Genomic DNA, 19540 nt, shown 5'->3' on the forward strand with positions numbered 1-19540 from the left:
AAAATGGATGTTATACTTTAATTAATGTATTTTGGCATATACTGAGATGATCATACGCTTTCGTCCTTTCACCATCTGATGTATTACAGAATGCTTGATTCAACATAGATTTCTAAATGTTGAACCAATCGTTCTTCCTGGAATAAACACTATTTGATCATAATGCACAACGATTTTAGTACACTGCTGGGTATAACTTACTAATATTTTATTGAAGACTTCCATATTTATAAGTGCCTGGTTGAACATTTGTGTTATAAAATGCATCCTATTTTTGTGTTATAAATTATATCTTTTCCTATACTAATTTAAATAACACAAAAGTGGTACTTTAAAGTAAGATTTTCTAGAACTCATTCATAAAACCATCTGGGATAGTGCCACTTGGAGGCATGATTATTTACAATCTTCCTTAATTTTCAATGTATTTTGGGTATATTCTGGAATATATGGTCTTTAGAATTGATTTTAGGAACTTATACTTTTAGGGAAAACCATTGATTTTTGTAAATTGTTAGGTATATTATAAATATTACAATTTTTTCTAATTATTTTTTATTATTTATTTATTTATTAAAAAAATTTTGTATAGCCTGTGGCCTGTGTTTTTTTTTTTTTAAAGATTTATTTATTTTCATAAAGAACTTGGGTACAGGCTAGAGGTGCAGGGGTGGTGAGAGGATTCACCAGAAACAGAGCAGGAAGCAGAACAGGCAGATCTACGAAGTACACTGCTGAGGGGAGCAGCGGGCGTGTCAGGAGAGGTCTGCCGCGCCATGTGGATCTCCTTGGGGCAGGCGGGGATCAAACTCATGCTGAAGTGGCTTTAGCTTCTCAGTGCTGTGCTTTAACCTGCAGCGCAACCAGGGAGGGCCTTTTTTTTTTATTATTTGGAGGTAAAACCCATATTCCACATACCTGGCATTATTTTTTCCATGCTTTATCTTATTTTCATTTTTTAAGTATTTACCCACTTTTTTAAAAAGACTATTTATTTATTTATTTATTTTTGCATAGAAGAACTGGGGAATAACCTAGAGGTGATGGGGGTATGAGGCAGAGACAGTGGGGAGCAGGACAGGCAGATCTATAGAAATATACTGCTGAGAGGAACAGCTGAAGAAGCAGGGAATGTCTGCTGCACCATGTGAGTCAGCTTCCTGGTTGGGAATCAAACTCAGGATGCCACGGAGGGCCTGTGCAGTAGCATAGCTAAGCCCTTAGGCCACCAAGGAGGCCCCTTTTTATCTTACTTCTTTGCTCACTCATGATAGTAACTTTTCTTATCTTCTCCCCTCTCTCCTTAAAGAGTCAGCTCTTGGTTTATTTATCAGTTCTACTTTCCCCCCTACTTTCTTACTTATTAATTTCTCTCTCTTTTTGTATGTGAAAGAACTTTAATAGAATAGTGTGCAGAGAGAAGAAAGTCTAATGATTTCTCAGTAAAACCCCAAGGTTACCCATCCCCTCATAGGTAAATGCCCAAACAGCGTTAGCCTAAAGGGGGTCCGCTGAGGCCCAAAGCCTGCCGCAAGCTGCTTTGTGACAGGATAACGTGCCAGTGACTGTGGGCCCTGTTAAATTTGCGGGTCTTTAGAGACCTGGACTTTAGAGACCTGGACCAATTGAATTCAGATAGCTCGGGAGTGGGGGTAAATGACAGAGGGAGGGGAGGGCGGGACAGGGTGCAGATTGAGGAGAAAGGAGGACTAAAGAGGGAAGAGTGGAGTCAGGGAGAGACAGAAATAAACAAACGGGTGGAGACAAGAACAAAGAAAACAATCCCTGGTGAGTAGCATGAGGTAAATGAATGTTTGAGGGCTAAAGACTAAAAGGGGAAAGAGTCAGAGATAGGAGTGATCCAGTCTGACCTTGATGACCTGGAGCACCCAATGGTAGACCCTTGTCACACTGGGCAAGGAGGCTGGCAGCAGGGGTGAGGGAAGGGAGGGCAGGGAAGGGACAGGCAGTCAGCTCCTGTTGCTGACCACTGGGCGAGCTGCCTGGCCACTGTCATGGGTGGAGAGGGGGCAAAGTGCCCACGTTATGGCAAGGGGCCATGCCACCTGCTAACACCCCCATTGTGGTCTAACTTAACCTTCACTTGTTCTAATCGCATTTCCCTTCTGCCTTTTCCAATAAGTCCTGTGTTTGCTGTGGGAGTCAACATACAGATTTTATTTGCAAAATGCTGTACTGATATTGTAGATGCCTTTGGATATTTGGGGATGATTTTAGAACATACCCTTCAATTATTTCACATTTGTCATTTCATGCATAAATTAGATCTCAGAAGCATTTTTTTTTTGATGCATGGCATTTTCCTGTGGCTCAGAGTTCCTGCTTCCATGGAATGAGTTCATTTTGAGAATGTCTTGCTTCCCACCATGCTCTCCTGTCTGCACTGCAGTATCGTATCCCAAGCAGGTTATTCCTTCTGCCCCAAATATCGCGCTCGCACCACACAGTATGTGTGTGAGTAGCAGCTTTTACGGATGGTTTGGCTCAGTAGCAAGGTCCCTTTAGGTGTTTGTCACATCCCAACATACATCTCTGAAGTGTGGGGCAGAGACATTGGGAACATATTCCTTTATTCCCACCTCATCCCCTCAAAATGATAGCAGAGAATTGCCAAAAAAAAAAAAAAAGTATATACAAACAAGAACAAAGTAAATTGGAGAAGATAAAGGAGCAGATGACAGATGTCAAGAAAAAATCAGGAGCAGGACAGTCAGTAGAAGTTGATTTAGAAGAGCAGAGAAAGCAGAATTAAAAAAAAAAGATTTATTTATGCATACAGAATTGGGGTACAGGCCAGAGGTTCAGGGGTGGTGAGAGCATTCACCAGAAACAAGAGTGGGGAGCAGAACAGCCAGATCAACGAAGTACACTGCTGAGGGGTACAGTGGGGGGCAGTCAGGAGAGGTCTGCCATGCCATGTGGGTCACCTTCCTGGCCAGGGATGGAACACGTACTACAGTGTCTGTGGATAGCTTCATAGTGCTATGCTTTAACCTGTTGCACCACCAGGGAGGGCCCTGTCCCTTAACTTTTATATCTGAGCACAGCTGAGTTCACTTGAAATCACAGGGGATCTTCTAATATGGAAGACAGTGTCGGGCCCACCCTGGTGGCACAATGGGCTGGAGTGCAACACTATGGAATTAGCTGCAGCTGCTTCAGCACAAGTTTGATCCTGGCCAGGGGCGTGGCCCACATGACGCAGCAGACATGTCTCATCTGCTGCTCCCCTCAGCAGTGTACTCCATCAATCTGCCTGTTCTGTTCTCTACTCTGTCTCTAGTGAATCCTCTCACCGCCCCTGCACCTCTGGTGTGTACCCCAGTTCTGTATGAATAAATAAATAACTCTAAAAAAAAGAAAGACAGAGTTATGAATTTACCAGCCATACAAGAGGAAAATGGAGTCTGCAGAAAGCAAATGAAAAATTTAAGAAAGTTCTAAACCTTATATGCTTCATATCTATTTAAACAGAAGATAAGCTATACAAAGTACAGCTAGGGAATAAGAAATTTGAAACATTCAAAATGTGATAGTGAAAATAAAAAAAATTCATTAGATGAGTGAAGAGTATAATTTGAAGAATTCTCTGAGACAGAAGAAAGATATAAGAAACAGAAAACAGGAGAAAAGTTAAGAAAATTCAAGGTCCAGTACAGAAATTTGTAAATTTCAGAGAGAGAAGAGAGAGTTACACTGGTAGACATGATAGAAAACAAATAAGACAAACAAAAGGATAACAAATATCACCACTGAGAGAATAATTGGCATCGCCCTCCCTGGTGGTGGAGCGGGTTAAAGCACAGCGCTAAGAAGCTAAAGCCACTTCAGCATGGTTCGATCCCCATCCCAGAAGTGACCTTCTTTTAAGAAGATCTGCACAGCAGATCTCTCCTGACCTGCCTGCTGCTCCCCTCAGCAGTGTACTTCCTCGATCTTCCTGTTCTGTTCCCCACTCTGTCTCTGGTGAATCCTCTCACCACCCCTGCACTTCTGGCCTATACTCCAGTTCTGTATGTATAAATAAATAAACCTTTTTTAAAAAAAGTTGATAAACTATAATTATGTGCATAGATGATTCTTAGGAGCTGCATGGGAGCAAAACAACCTGTCATCGTAACATATGTCATAACAAAGTTGATTCCATGGGAGGGACCCTGAAGGCTGAGTGGAGGTTTCCTTTGAAAAAGACATTTACATGTAAACTTTTCTCTGTAAGGCTGTGTCCCTCACTGTAACTGGGAAGACCTAATCTCCAGTGTCTTCAGTGGAGAAAGTGGAACTTAAATCTGCATATACTTACTAACTGTGCTTTCCGTGTTAGACTCTCTGACTCCTAACTCCACTTATTCTCCTCACCCGCCTTGTCTTAGCTGAGTCATTTAAGGTGGAGACTGTAGCAATGTGGTGAGCAACTCAGTCATGCTGGGTCTTTCGCATGTATATAAGAGGCGTATGTGTTTTTCTTAAACTTCTTTTGGGATTTTTTTCTCTTATCCACCTGTCTGATGTTGCCAGCACAGAAGAACCCAGAGAAGCAAGATGTCCTTTGCACCTGGATACAACAATGCTGAGACGCGAGATAGCATACAAAGAGGGAACTCATGAACCACATAAGTTGGAAACAGTACGATGCTATGTGTTTCTGAAGATGTTTTTAGATGTTTTATCTTAGTACTATTCAAAGTGTGGTCCTTAGCCCTAAATAGGGGAAGTAGGGGTAGATGAGCTAGTCTATCATTGACAAAATTCACCTAAGTGTTCACTTAGGTTCACCTAAGTGTTTGGGAATTTGTATGGCAGTTTTTAGAGTGATTTCAAGTATGTTGAATCTAATAATTAAATAAAAGGACTTATGTTTTATAAATTACTATATTTTTATTTTTTCCTAGGTAAATGCTTATTTTACAAATGTATTGGTATGCAACAAATGGAAACCAACCAGCCCTACACAAATAGGTTACTTTATTTGCTTCTACCTTAGTAAAATAGGTATAGCTTTTCTATATATTTTTTCTTGTTCATTTCCGATCTTGTGCCCTACTCCTAAAATGTTAATGTCTGGTGTGGGATTCCGGAATTGTTTTGTTTGGTTCTAGATAGTTGCCGTGCATATAAAGATGTGGCTATTCTCTACATGTATTTCCCCTGGAGACACATACAGATGTAGTAATTTCCTGTTGGTAATAAGCAAGTCTTTAAATTTAGAAACCGGGTGTAAGGTTGATAGGTAGAAATGTAATAAACTGGATTGCTTCTGTAACAATATCTTTTCCAGGTAACTGTTAAATCCCTGGTTTACTGCTTACCTTAATTATGTAAAATATCATGTGGTAGTGGAAAACACTATAGATGTGGTTCAAGGTATTTCATGGACTTTTTAATACCATAAATAGAACTCAAGCTATAATGAAGAGCAGATACAAATTAATAACATTACTATGAGAGAACTAAACCAAAGCAAATCTCCAGGGCTTGGCAGTGATTTCTGAGAGATGTCAGGCTGCATTTGGTCTCTAACCTGGGCTCCACTTATACCTGCTATACACACGTGTGTGTGTATATATATAATATATACACACATACAGTTACATCATATATGGTGTATATATATATACACATACGGTATAGATGATACATGGTATGATATATGAGATGTGGTATATATATATGTTACACATTCTATATATAATCCCATATATACATAAGTCATAACCTTACTTTTTCTAGAAGGCTAACAAAACATTTCATTCTTCCGCTCTTTTACAAGGGCAGCTTGTAAAGATGACGTGGAGGACAGCCCTTCCAAAGTCTTACACTTTCACCGAGGCCTCAGCAGCAGACTCCCTGTCTTTATTTTATCCTTCCCCTTCCCCAACCCCCATCCCAACCCAGTGAGTTTGGAGCTGACCTGAGGTGTGAGATCTTCATTGTATTGGTAACGACCTGAAAGGTTAAGAGACGTATTTTCCCCTTTCCAGGTGTACTTAGCAAGCCATAAGCTCCAATCATATTAATCTAGGCTTTGGAATTGTTACAAAGAAAAGTGAGGCAGGGGAGAACTCATAGGATCTAGACTGTACAGGGGAAGGACTGAGAGCGAGACTGGAGAGGGGGGTCCCGTACTTTGAGTTTCTGAGTCGACACAGTCATGGCTGAGGACTAGGCGAGGTCCTAAGGAGTCTGCAACTTAACGCGAGGTCATGGGGCCATACTATGGCCGTGTAAGTGCATGTGCAACAGGGACTGTGGAAGATATTCCAGAAGTACAGTCCGGGCGGTGGCAAGGGCGAGTGTGCGCAGTTCGCGAGCCCCTCCTCGCCGCAGTTCCGGCAAAGCTTCAGAACAGCTGACTGCGCGGGTCACGTGACAAGGGCCGAGCGCTGGGGCCCAGAAGTCCTGGAAACTGCATTTCCCAGGCGGCACGGCGGCGCTCAGTGCTTCCTGGTTGATTAGCGGGCGATGCCGGGTTTGTGGGTGTCCCTCACACGCCTGCGGACCTCGTGTCAAATCCTCTGGACTAAAACAGCCTGCAGCCTTGAGGCGGGGCCGCGGCTCGGCGCCTCTCTTTGCGCAGAGACCTTTGGGAAACGTAGTAACGTGGCGTCTCCGGTCCTGCGTCGCGGGTGGGGCGGGAATTCGTGGGGGATGGGGGGGCCTGGGCGGGGCTCCCACCCCTGCTGTTTCCCACGGGTCTGGAGACGCCGAGCAAGCCCGTTGCCTTCTGGCTTCCCCGTGCTGGCATTTTCGCTTCTACCTTATAGTTGAATATTCCCCCACGATTAGATTTCTACCAAGTACTATTTGGAGATCGACTGGAAAACGGGGGAAACTACTATAAAAGAAACGAACGATGAGGGTTCCTACATTGACCCATCTTCTGCTCATCGGATGCTTTAGGAGGGTACAGAGAAGCATGGCGCTGTGCATATGGGGGATCCATTTTATGTCAGGACTTCCATGGGCAGTGACTCACGCTGTTTTCGCTGAATTTTCAACAGATGGCTGACCTCATTGTTCCACTTGCAGGATTCTGTCCTCTATAAGTAAAACTCGATCCAGTGCTCAAGGACTCTAATTGGATTGACTTTGCTTTGGGGTCCTCCGTTTTTGCAAGTGCTGTTACCTCTGCTTGGTGTGCCCTCTCCCACGTGTTTGCAGAACCTGCAAGCTTCTTTCTATTCACCCTTCTCCTCCTTGACACATTACCTCTCTATACCTTTCCCTCGGTGCACTGGCAATTACCTTCTGCCCACTTTCTCCTCCCCCCAATTTGATTTTTGGTTGCTTACTTATCTCTCCCATAAGACAGTCGACCTTTCTTCTCTGGAACTTGTTCTTTATATCTAAAGAACTGAACTCCAGGTACTTCTACCCTAGGTGGGTCCCTTACAGATACCAGATTCGGGACTAATCATTACCACACTGGGGCTCTGCCCATTCCAGGCTCTCATTACTTTCTGCTTAGATCGGTATTTCAAGAGACCTGGTAAGACTCCGAGAGGGGGTAATTTGAGAAAAGGGCATTCTGGGACAGTGCTGTCTTATGAGAACCCTCCGAGATGGGTAAATGTTCCCTATCCATGCTGTCCAGTGTAGCAATGTCTCAAGTTCCACTTTAGAATGTAGCTCCAAACCCTTAGCCCCATATCCTAACAAATAGTAATTACCAGCATTTTTGACTGGGAATGCCTCAGTTACTGTGAGTGACTCCAACAGTCTCCCTTGTCACTGTGGACTAGTGGCTTCTGTTACCCAGTGGAAGCTGGTAAGACCAGTGCTTCACAAGCACTTCTTCCATACTGATGCTTTTTGAGGGTGTACTAAGAGGTAGCATACAATGGATGAATAATTCCTTGGAAACATGCTAGGTGCATCATTTTTATGTAATGTTGTAATTTTCATTTTGAAGCCCACTACGTAAAATGAAAGCCCAAATGAGCGTGTGCTATGAATGGGGGCAGTGTGGTTCTGGGGAAAGAGACCTGGTGGCAGAGCCAGCCTGGGCCTGTCACTAGCTGACTGTATGGCTTTGGACAGGGTATTCAGTGCCCAATTATGAGTAAAAGAAAAACATGAGGCTCCAAGCTGCTTCTTACGATTAATGTGCTTAAAAGTGGCTGGTCACATCTGCAATCAGTCCACATTAAATGACTTTCAAGTGATTGCTTGCCTGAGTCTGGCCTATTTTCATTGTTTAGTTTTTCTACCACCTTTCATTTAAACTGCTCACTAGCATTGTTTTCCTTATTTGCAAGGTCTTCACTATGTTTTGACTTTGGATTCCATTAAGTCATGTTGGATTCCAATCATCAAATCCCCCACTCCTTTGCCCTGCCTTTAATCCCCTGCAGTGTCAACCCCTGACAAAGCGTCCAGAGAGGTCCTGGTCTTCTCCTTTACTCTCCCTGCCTAGTTTCCAATTCCTGGCAAAAACAAATCTGAAAAACTGATTTCATTTCTGGTACTTACCACTCTTACCACAAGATGGCATGTGTGTGCAAGTCTTTCCTCTGGACAAAAACTAATTGTGCATATAAACTCCAATTCACAAAAGCTCTGAGAGGAATTATAAAAGTACAAAGTATACAAAAGGATAAACTGAAAAGTTGAGGTAATCATAGAAAATAGAGGACAAGTGGAAGAAATAACTTCAAGATGACACTGACACAAGGAGATGACTATGGGTAGACGCTAGCATGGCTGACAGAGCATCTGAAAAGTGAAAGAGCGAAACAGGAGAGCAGCAAAATTTACATAGGAGACACCCTTTTCTGACGCTGACACCCCAGAGAGGACACCGGACAGTAAAACAAATGCTGCTACCTTAGCTGTAGTTGTTTCTGTGAGGTCCTCTCATGCAAACCTCTCCCGTGGTATGAAGCGAAAGGACAGTTGAAGAAAAGCCATTCTGTGGGGCTCGAACAGTGGGTGTCCAGGATGGAGTAAGTTCTCTGCTGTGTGCCTTTGCATTTTCAAACAGAGACACTTGTATGCTCTCCCTCTCCCACTCCTTGGATTGGGACCAGCTGGGTAATCATTCTGCAGAATGGCATGGGGACCCCTACTTTCTGGTTTTCACACATTTGTGGACTTCTCTCCCACACTGTAGCAGAGGGAGGCCTGTGTAGCCAAAAGTATACAGGAGAAGCAATGACATGTCACTTCTGAGATGACATGCACTGCAAGACACTGCAGCTTCTCTCTTTGTTTCTGTCTCTGTCTTGTCTCCATCAGATCATTGCTCTGGGAAACTAGCTGCCATGTCATGAGGAGGTCTATGGAGAGAACATGGAGCCAAGAACTGAGGCCTCCTGGCCACAGCCAGCGTCAACGTGCTGTTTATTATGTGTGCGAGCTGCCTAAGAAGCTGATCCTCCAGCCCCTGTCAAGCCTTTGGATGACAGTAGCCCCAACTGACATACTGACTGAAGCCTTATGAGAGACTCTGCCTCTCATAGTCAGTCCTTAGCTTGGTGAGGTAATAAATGTTTTCTATTTCAAGCTGCCGAGTTTTGGGGGGTAGTTTCTTACACAGCAATAGATAACTAATACAGAGATCAGTGGAGACCATCAGGGATCATTTGATGTGAGCGAGTCAGCGTGGTTTCAGAGACTAGAAATCTACTTCAGAAGCACTGTATGGGCTTTAAGTCTGACATGGGAGCCAATTCAGGCTGCATCCATGGAAAGACAGAGGCAGAGGGGCCCACCTACAATATCTGCAGAGGAGAATTCTCCACAGAGGGATGGTGAGGGCAAGGTCTCAGCCTCCTCGGTCTCTGCGGCACTCTGGTGCCTAGCACAGTCCTAGCATGTAGTAGATTTTCTACAAGTCTTTATTTGATGAGTGAACAAGCATTGAGCTATCATCTTGAGAGAGCGATTCAATTATCTGCACAGCTATCAATGAAGCTCCTCCCATGTGCGAAGTACATGATGATGGTCAAGGTCTCTTGTGTCGTATACAGATGACACCCACCGTCCCCACTCTGTGCTTTCTCTTTGGGATTTTTGCTTCTGTAGAGACTTGCATGTTTCTTTATACTGAAAACCTTCTCATGGGAATAGTGTTCATAGGTCATCATGACAAGTAATTTCTGGTCACCATTTTTCCAATATGAGAACCAGAATTGTTCAGGACATTGGGCTTATTTTGTGCAATTTTGTCTTGGGATCTGTCCTGATGCTTTTTTCCCCTTTCTTTTGGTTGAAAAATGACTTGAAATGGCCGATGCTAAGTAATAACAGTTCAATTACCCTGTGATGACAACTATCCAGAGTCTATTTCCCCCTTTTGTATTGACTTTGGTGCAGACTTTAACCCGATTTTACTGTAATAGAAATATTCTGGAGTGAAAAAGAATCAAACAAAGATCTGCCTCAGGCCCTGTGTCCTCCTATTTGTAAGCACTACTTCTCCCTGACTGACACTGCATCACCTCCTCCTCCTGCCCCTCTTTCTCCATCACTATTATCACCACACAGTTATTTATCGAGTGCCTATTACGTGCCCATTCCTGAGTTACACAAGTGCTAAACGAGTTATTGAATCTGTGGTAAAGACTGAATTGTCTTGCCAATTTTGTTACTCTAGGTCTTTCGAGAAGTAAACACCAAGATGGGATTAGATGTGCAAGAGTTTTACTAGAGAAAATGCCTGTGTGAAAGAAAATAGGCAGAGAGCTTGAGAAAGACAGGACAGCCCTTAGACACCAAGGAAGAGAATGGGGTTGGGTGGTGGGCAAGGGTGCCAGATGGAATTGCAGTTTATGGAAGGTTCAAGCCAACAGAGGTTTTTAGGGAGTGTGTGGGCCAAAGTTAGCCCCCAACAGAGCCCTTTGTCTCTCAGGACTGGATCTGACTTTGTAGTATACCACACCCAGTCATTGTGAGGTGCTGCCTAGGGGAGGCAGGGTCACTGGATGCAAAGCACAGCAGCAAGGATCCTCGGCCCCAGGCAGGAGGCAGTCTGTGGAAGTATGTGTTTGTGGTCGCTACACCAATATCCCCCTAAGCCCTTCTTTCTAAGTAACAGAAACCTTATTTACTTGGAGTGGAAAGACCTCATACTAACTGAAAAAAAAATTGTTTCTATCCTTCCTTATATCTAGGAGTGGCTCTGTAACTAAGTCCTAGCTAACCAATGTAAACAAAAGTATTATCAGGACCTACTGGAAATGCTTTTTAAGCATCTCTGACTCTGCTGAGAGGTACATCTAGTTTTCTCTTCCCTCTGCCTGGACTGTAGGCAAATTGGCTGGAATCTCAGCAGCCACTTTGTGCCAAGAGGTATCATGATACTAGTAAAGGGCAGATGTAAGAGTCCATGTTGCTAATTATGGAGATCTCATACCTACTCTAAATTGCCTAGTTCTGGATCTTAACCTGAGAGAAACAAGCCCCCCATGCAAAACACTCCTACGTGGCAATTGTTATGTTGTTTTGTTATACTCAGGCAGATTTACCTGATTGACACAGTAGCTAATCTTCACAAAGGCTCTTCCAGGCAGGCATATTTATGCTCATTTTATAGGTGAGAAAAATAAAACTGAGAGTTACTGAGTATTAGGACCTAAAATTGGAGTCCAGGTAGTGCTTAGGATACTTTCAGTTGGGAACCACACAGTGTTCCTCATCTTTCTGTGGGAAAGTTCCTGGGGAACTTGCTAAATATTCAGATTACCAGGCCCCTTCCTTGAAAATCCTTGCTAGGTCTAGGTTAACCTGAGAAGCTACTTTATATCAAACTAGCAGTCCAGCCTATCTTTCTTCTCCAGAAAGTTTCAGTGTAGACAAGGACTGGCCTGGCGGCTTAAATAGCAAGGAGGCTGGGAGGAGGTGAGTACAGGCATTATCTGTGGAGCTTGGGTTCCACTTTTTGTGATTCAGACTCAGCAAATCTTTTGTGGAACCTGGTTTTGCACTTTCCAAAGGCACTCTGGGATTCACAAATTTGAGTGTGAGGGATCTTGGGCTAATGGTTAGGTGGTAAGATGGATGGTGTTGGAAGCGTCTGCCACTTACTGTTTGAATGACCTGAAGCAGGTTAACTAAGCTTTATGAGCTGAGGTTTCATCATTTTCAAATTGAAGAAAATAATAGGACCTGCCTCACCAAGTTTTTGTGAGGATTAAATGAGATAATTTATGTAAAGCTCTTAGCTTTGCATAAATAAACTCTCAATAAATGGGACTATTATTATTATCACACCCATGCATGCATCTTACAAACAGTATGGGCACAGAGTTCTGTTACTCTGGATAATTTATACAAACCCCAGGGAACTGTGGTTCAACTGAGGCTAGTGTATGAAACTGGGACTCCTCTTTTCTCTCTCTTTCTTCTTGTAGCCTGCAGAGTGAATGGGCACCTGTGCATGCAGAATAGCGCACAGGTCTTCCAGGACATGCCCAGCGTCCCTTGAACTGCCACATCCCTCTCCTGTCCCTTCCCAACCAATCTGCCCAAGAGTCATCCACATGTGGTGCCTCCATTTTCTCACTCTTCATACCCTTCTCAGCCCACTGCAATCTGGGTTCTGCTTTCTGGAGACAACTTTCAGCAAGCTCACCATGGCTTCCATCTTGCCAAATCCAACCTGAATTCAAGGATACCTTTTATTTTAAAGATTTACTTTTATGAGCCCTCCCTGGTGGCACAGTGGGTTAAAGCACAGCACTAAGAAGCTAAAGCCACTCACACATGAGTTCGATTCCTACCCTGGACGTGACCCACATGGCGCAGCAGACCTCTCCTGACCTGCCCGCTGCTCCCCTCAGCAGTGTACTTCCTCAATCTGCATGTTCTGCTTCCCACTCTGTCTCTGGTGAATCTTCTCACCGCCTCTGCACCTCTGGTCTGTACCCCAGTTCTGTATGCATAAATAAATCTTTAAAAAAAGGCTTAGTTTTATTTATTGATTGATTTATTCATGTAGACAAGAACTGGGACGTAGGCCAGAGGTGTAGGGGGTGAGAGGATTCACCAGAGACAGTGTGGAGAGCAGAATATGTGGGGCTAGTGAAACACACTGCTGAGGGGAGCAGCAAGGAGACAGGAGAGGTCTGCTGCTCCATGGGGGTCAGCTCCGATTGGGGATGGAACTTATGCCACAGTGGCTGGCTATAGCTTGATAGCCCTGAGACTTTAACCCCTGTACACCAGGGAGGCCTCAAATTCAAGGACACTTTAAAGTCCCCATCTCATTTGTACCTTCCGTGATTTTTTTTTTTTTTAAAGATTTATTTATTCATATAGAACTGGGGTACAGGCCAGAGATGCGGAAGGTGAGAGGATTCACCAGAGACAGAGCGGGGAGCAGAACAAGCAGATCAATGAAGTACACTGCTGAGGGGAGCAGCGGGCGGGTCAGGAGAGGTCTGCCACGCCATGTGGTCACCTCCGGGGCAGGCGGGAATGGAACTCATGCGGAAGTGGTTTAAGCTTCTTAGTGCTGTGCTTTAACCCGCTGCGCCACCAGGGAGGGCCCCCTTCCGTGATTTTTGACATTGTTATTTGTCTGTTATTTCTTGGAACTTTTTTCTCTTGACTTATATGAGTCTCCTGCTCTCCTAGATCTGTGATCACATTCTCTAGTCTTTGCTGAAACTCTCCCTTTGGGACACTCTTGAAAACAGGACCTGGATTTCCTGCTGCTATGGCCCCAGGGCGACCCTGAGATACTCCCAACTGTTCCAAGTTATGCTGATAGTGTTACAGGGTAGCCCAGAGTGGACTGGGCCGCTGTCTGTGGGGCCTCACCCTCGTGTTCACAATTCGGTTACACTGCAGGTACACACAAAAGGGTCAACAATGGGTTTATTTACAAAAGGGGAAAGGAATGGAAACAACCAGGGAAAGAGAGCGGGATATAAAGTAAGTAGAATACCTTACGGCTAGGCTGACTGAACCCACCAAGTCACGCGGTCCAGAGACCTGTTTCCGGAGCCAGAGAGAGCGAGATGCAATCGCACCCTATTTATCCCCCAAATGTCACAGCATTCATTCCTGCTAGCTCCGCCCTTGGGTCCTCACAGTTCTCTCCCTGGTACTGCTGGGAGTTGTAGTTTCCAATCACTGGAGAAAGCTGGAGTAGGGGGTGGAGTCCATAAGGCTCTGCAGAGTTCCTTTAGGACATCCTTCCCCTTAACAATAGCAGAGACAGTTATTCTGCAGGGTGAACACACCTCCTTTCCCCTTAGCTGGACACTGGTGGTTTGTGTTAGGTTGGCAGAGGCCTGGCCTGAGTGGAGGAAGAAATTGACAAGAATGGGGCTACCTAATGAAGAAACCGACAAGAATCGGAACCTGCACCCAGATAAAAAATACCACTTGGCAGGAAAGGTCAGATAAAAGCAGACAAACAACTCCAAAAAAGGAAAGATGCCCCACCCTAGAAGCAGTGTAAAAGTCACTGACTTCCAGACTCGCTGCAATGCCTGTCAGCGCACCCTGTCTGTGTTACTGACAGCACATTAATTGAAACTCTTTTCCTCTCTGATCCTCCCTTGCTGCCTTTCTATATCTAATAGTTAGTTGTCCTGTGCAGGTGGCTGCTCCACTGACATTCGGCACCTTCCCGAGTTGAGACCCTTCCTGCTTCCACTGTGAACTTGTCTGTCTTAGGGTCTTGCTTTTTGTCTTTCTGGTTTCAGTTTTCTCATAAATGAAATGAAAGAGCTGGCTAGTTGGCCACCATGAGCTGCATCTCCAGCAAAGCCACAATCCTTGATTCTGATCCTAGGAATCTGAGAACTGTGCTCTCCAGTGCATTAAGATCTGTGCATACCACAATGGCTCTTGAGGGAACCAAGTGCCCATCGTGACTATGTAGCTTACAGCATACATGTTCTCTGGTGTTTCTGCTCCAAGCAGACAATCTGCTGTTTGTTCTTGGACTGCTGGGAGATACAGAGCTTGAGCCAGAATGTAAATGAATGGCTTTATCAAGATAAAGTCTTGCTGACAAAGCACATATATCTAGGTATAGATACAGATGTACCTATATGTCTCAATATCTATATATCTACTGAAATAAGCAGTATGCTTAGAGACAACACTGATTTGCATTCTGGTGCAAGCTCTCCCTTATCTGTTCCCAGACCAGGACCTCAAGTTCCTGGACAGCGCTGGTGCACAAACAACACTGTGTAGCTTTGCTGCCGCTTCAGAAAAAAGGGAAGATAGTTGCTGTGTGCAATTAGGAAGATATCTGAGATACATTGTTAAAAGATAAAAGTATGCTGCAGGACAGTGTGTATTTTCAAAAACAGTGCTGTGTACAAAAGAGGGACACATACACACATGCATACTGGTACAAGTCTTAGAAAATGTACAGTGGTTACCTCTGGGGAGTGTGACTGACAGACTGGGGTGAGAAAGCTCTTTTTTTTTTTTTTTAATTATGTCTATTGTAGTAACATTGATTTGTAACACTGTATAGGCTTCAGGGGTACAGGTTCACACCTCTACAAATGTAGCTTATAAGACCACACTCACCACCAGAACATGAACAACGGTCCACCCTCCTACTTCCCCCACCCCCCTCAACCCCCCTCCATTGGGTCCCCACCCCCAGTTCTGATAGTCTCAGCTCTACAGTCAGATTTCAAGAATTTGTTTTTGTCTCTTCCTTTGCTTTTTCTATTCCACATGATGAAATCGTAAGGTATGTGTCTTGTCTCCTCCTGACTTAGAGAATGATCTTTTTTATTGTTATATATCCTGGCTGCTATTCAGTAGCTGGAATCTGTTCTGATGGGTCTGGGCCTTTATTGTTTGAACATTACATTATTTCTTAAATTGTGTGTATGTATTACTTTCACATTTAAAATCAGTCTAATTACAGAGGGAATACTGATGCTTCTAGAACCTCTATTGGCAGATAACGAGCCTCCTGTTTCATTTTTCACTTCTCTCTGTTCTCTCATCCGATCTGTGACCAAGGCATCTCTTCCAGCCCCGTGCTTGGGGCTTTTCCCCTGTGGATACATCCACAGTATCATTTTGGTTCACAGCCTAGTGATGACGAAGGCCCAGGGACCAGAGGGCTGATTATGGTTCTAATTTACAATTATACAGTGATTTTTCACACTGCTCTGAAGAACCCTGACTTCCTCCCGGTTTGAGTTAGAGTTAGGAGGATCTGATTTGATTGAAATAGTAGAGGCTGTGATTATCGTAAGAATTTAGCATAGTAAATTGAATTGGGACATATTGGGCAACAAATGTAAATGATTTCCTTCCATCTCTTACTCCTACACAATTGCATATTTACTGTTTGCAACTGACCCTGTGCAGAAAAGTGGAATGACTTATCCTAATGCCTTTGAAATGGGAACTGTTGAGACACTTAAGTGGCCTCTTTAAGCTCAAGATGCTTGGAGTGTGCTGTTGGGGTCTGCATGGAGCCGAGACGAGGTCCCTGGAGTCTGGTATTTTGATTCAAACACTCAAGACCTACCTACTGTGACTCTGGATGAAAGTCTGTTGCTTTCTTTAATAAAATATATTTTGTCTTATCTCTGTGTAATAAAGAAGTTGACTGGCCTTTGTCCCTGCTTCCTGGGAGATAACCTGTCTTTGTTATTGAAGGTGAGCTCTGAGAGTTTACATCAATGAAATGACTCAGACTGCAGGCTGACCACTCTAGAAAGACCAGTGGTGTGATTAGAAGGTCTGGGCTTTGAGCCACGTAATTCAGCTTGACCTCTGGGGAGGAGAGGAGCTGCATGGCTAATGATTCCATCAGTTGTGTTATGGAATTGTTACAGCTACATCTTGGAGAAAAGGAGAAGCACGTTTTCTCTGCCAAGTGCCATTCTCTCTGCCTCCACTTATATGCAGCTGCCTTCCATTGCAAGACTCAGCATCCATGAACCAGACTTCCTGAGTGGGGGGCAGCTGGGAAGGGATGAGGTGGATATGTGAGTGGGAGTGGGGCCTGGAGACACGTGGAAGGAGACACGTGAGTGAGTGACATGGGGAGGCAGCGCCTTGGCAGAGATATGGCTATGATCTTGACGTCATGTTGGACTATATGGTAGATTTTGAATTTTGATTCTCTCCTATCCCAGCTGGCTGCACCCTGCCTAACCCTTTTGTTAGGGTTCCCTGCCAGAGGTGCCTTGGACTTGTGGCAAGGTTTTGAGCATCAGGGGCCTTGCTTCAGGCTGAGCCTATTTGGTTGTGCATTTGCTCACAAGGTGATTGGTCATTTTTGGATTTTTTTTTTAAAGACTTATTTATTTATTCATACAGAACTGGGGTACAGGTCAGAGGCTCGGAGCGGTGAGAGAATTCACCAGAGACAGAGCGGGGAGCTGAGCAGGCAAGTGGACGAAGTACACTGGTGAGGGGAGAAGCGGGCGGGTCAGGAGGGGTCTGCCACGCCATGTGGTCACCTCCGGGGCAGGTGGGAATCAAACTCATGAGGAAGTGGCTTTAGCTTCTCAGTGCAGTGCTTTAACCCGCTGCACCACCAGGGAGGGCCATTTTTGGATTTTTTTTAAAAAAAGATTTATTTATTGGTCCTCCCTCATGGTGTAGCGGGTTAAAGCACAGTACTAAGAAGCTAAAGCTACTTCCGCATGAGTTCGATTCCCACCTGCCCCGGAGGTGACCACATGGCGTGGCAGACCCCTCCTGACCCGCCCGCTGCTCCCCTCACCAGTGTACTTCGTCCACTTGCCTGCTCAGCTCCCCGCTCTGTCTCTGGTGAAGCCTCTCACTGCCCCTGCACCTCTGGCCTGTATTCCAGTTCTATATGCATAAATAAATAAATCTTTTTTTTTTAAAGGCCAGAGGCACAGGGCAGGCAGATTGACTGAAATACACTGCTGAGAGGAGCAGAGAGTGAAACAGGAGATGTCTGCTGTGCCATGTGGGTCAGCTCCCTGGCCAGCTGAGGATCAAATTCATGCTTCAGTAGCCATGGACAGCTTCCTACCGCTGTCACCAGGGAGGCCCTAAAAAAACATCTTTCCACTGAATCTGCTTCCTTTGTCTTTGTGTATGTGGATGGCTGGATCCCTTTTAGACCTGGCACCCCCAGTTTGGATACCCTGGATTTCCCCTCAGTTGCATGCTAGCATAATGAGCCAAAGCTTGGATGAGCGTCTTTGATCGGCAATGTTCTGTGTATTGTCATATATTACTGTGCTGAGAAGGTAAATCACCTTGACTCCACAGGGAAAGGACACACGAAGGCTTTTATCTGGGAACCTCCCAGGCCTCGCCCTTTGTGTTTTTGGTATTGGATTTTCTTGTGTTCCATCTTTCTTGTGATTGCCAAATCTGAGGGCATTGTAGGAGCTCCTGAATTTGCAGCTGGTGGGTCCCGTGCAGATGGCTTGAGGAACCCTGACTTGAGGCTGGTATCTGAAGTGAAGGCCATTTTCCAAAGGACTGTACTCTTAACTTAAGGAGTTTGGCTTAATTCTGAGTAGTTGGCCTCAGAAATCATTGCAATTTCCATAACTACTTCTTTTGAGAAATTGAAAACTTAAAGAATATTGGAAAGAATAATACAATGAATACTCATGTTCCTCTTATGTATTCTCCAGTTTGCTAATATAATCCAAAGTTTGTTTTACTTCTCTTTTTCTATGTATACATTTCCTCTAGTATGTCTTAACTCTTTTTTCCCTGAACCAGTCAAAATTTGCAGACCCGTCACCTCTACACTTCAGATATACTTCCTCAGAATTAGGGCATTGTCCCACATCACCTCAATGTCGTGGTCACACCTAAGAAATTTCATATCGACACAGTCAGTATTATCTAATAGTCCTGTTGTCTCCTAAAATACCTTTTATACATTTTTCCTTTAGACTTAGAATCTAATCCAAGATCACCTATTGCATTTGATTGTCACGTTTTCCTCATCCCCCTTTAATCTAGATTCCAGAACTGTCCCCTTGATTTATTTTATTTTTCATATCTCATCCACGGATTCTTTTGAGGGGTCAGGCTACTTGTCTTGTATATTGTCCCATGATCTGGATTTGTCTGATTTCCCCCCCTCATGATTAGATTCAGATTCCACATCCTTGACAACAGGTTTGGGTGTGTTGACAACAGGTTTGGGTTGGTAAAGGGAAAATTCTATCATCATTGAGGAGCAAATGTATCCCACATGGCAGGAAGAAGAACTGCTCGAATCAAGGGCCAGGCCTCCGGAGGAGACAGTCTTAAGAGTTCAAATGTTGGCAGTTGCCCAAACTTTCTCCTGTCCTCTCACTCCTCTGACATCATCTTGTTGGGGCTTGGTATGTGGATCCTGGGCGCTTCTGTGGAACCATTTGACAAAATCTGTTCACTGGAACATTTTCATGCACGCAGTGGGTGGTAATGTTAAAGGACAAATACTGCATTTTGCCAGAGCAAGGGATGTCTTCAAATATTTTTTTTTTTAAAGATTTTATTTGTACATACAGAACTGGGGTACAGGCCAGAGGATCAGGGGCGGCGAGAGGCTTCACCAGAGACAGAGTGGGGAGCAGAACAGGCAGATCGA

This window comes from Condylura cristata, unplaced genomic scaffold, assembly GCF_000260355.1.
Source record: "Condylura cristata isolate star-nosed mole 26May11 unplaced genomic scaffold, ConCri1.0 scaffold00022, whole genome shotgun sequence".
In the NCBI taxonomy this organism is placed as follows: Eukaryota; Metazoa; Chordata; class Mammalia; order Eulipotyphla; family Talpidae; genus Condylura; species Condylura cristata.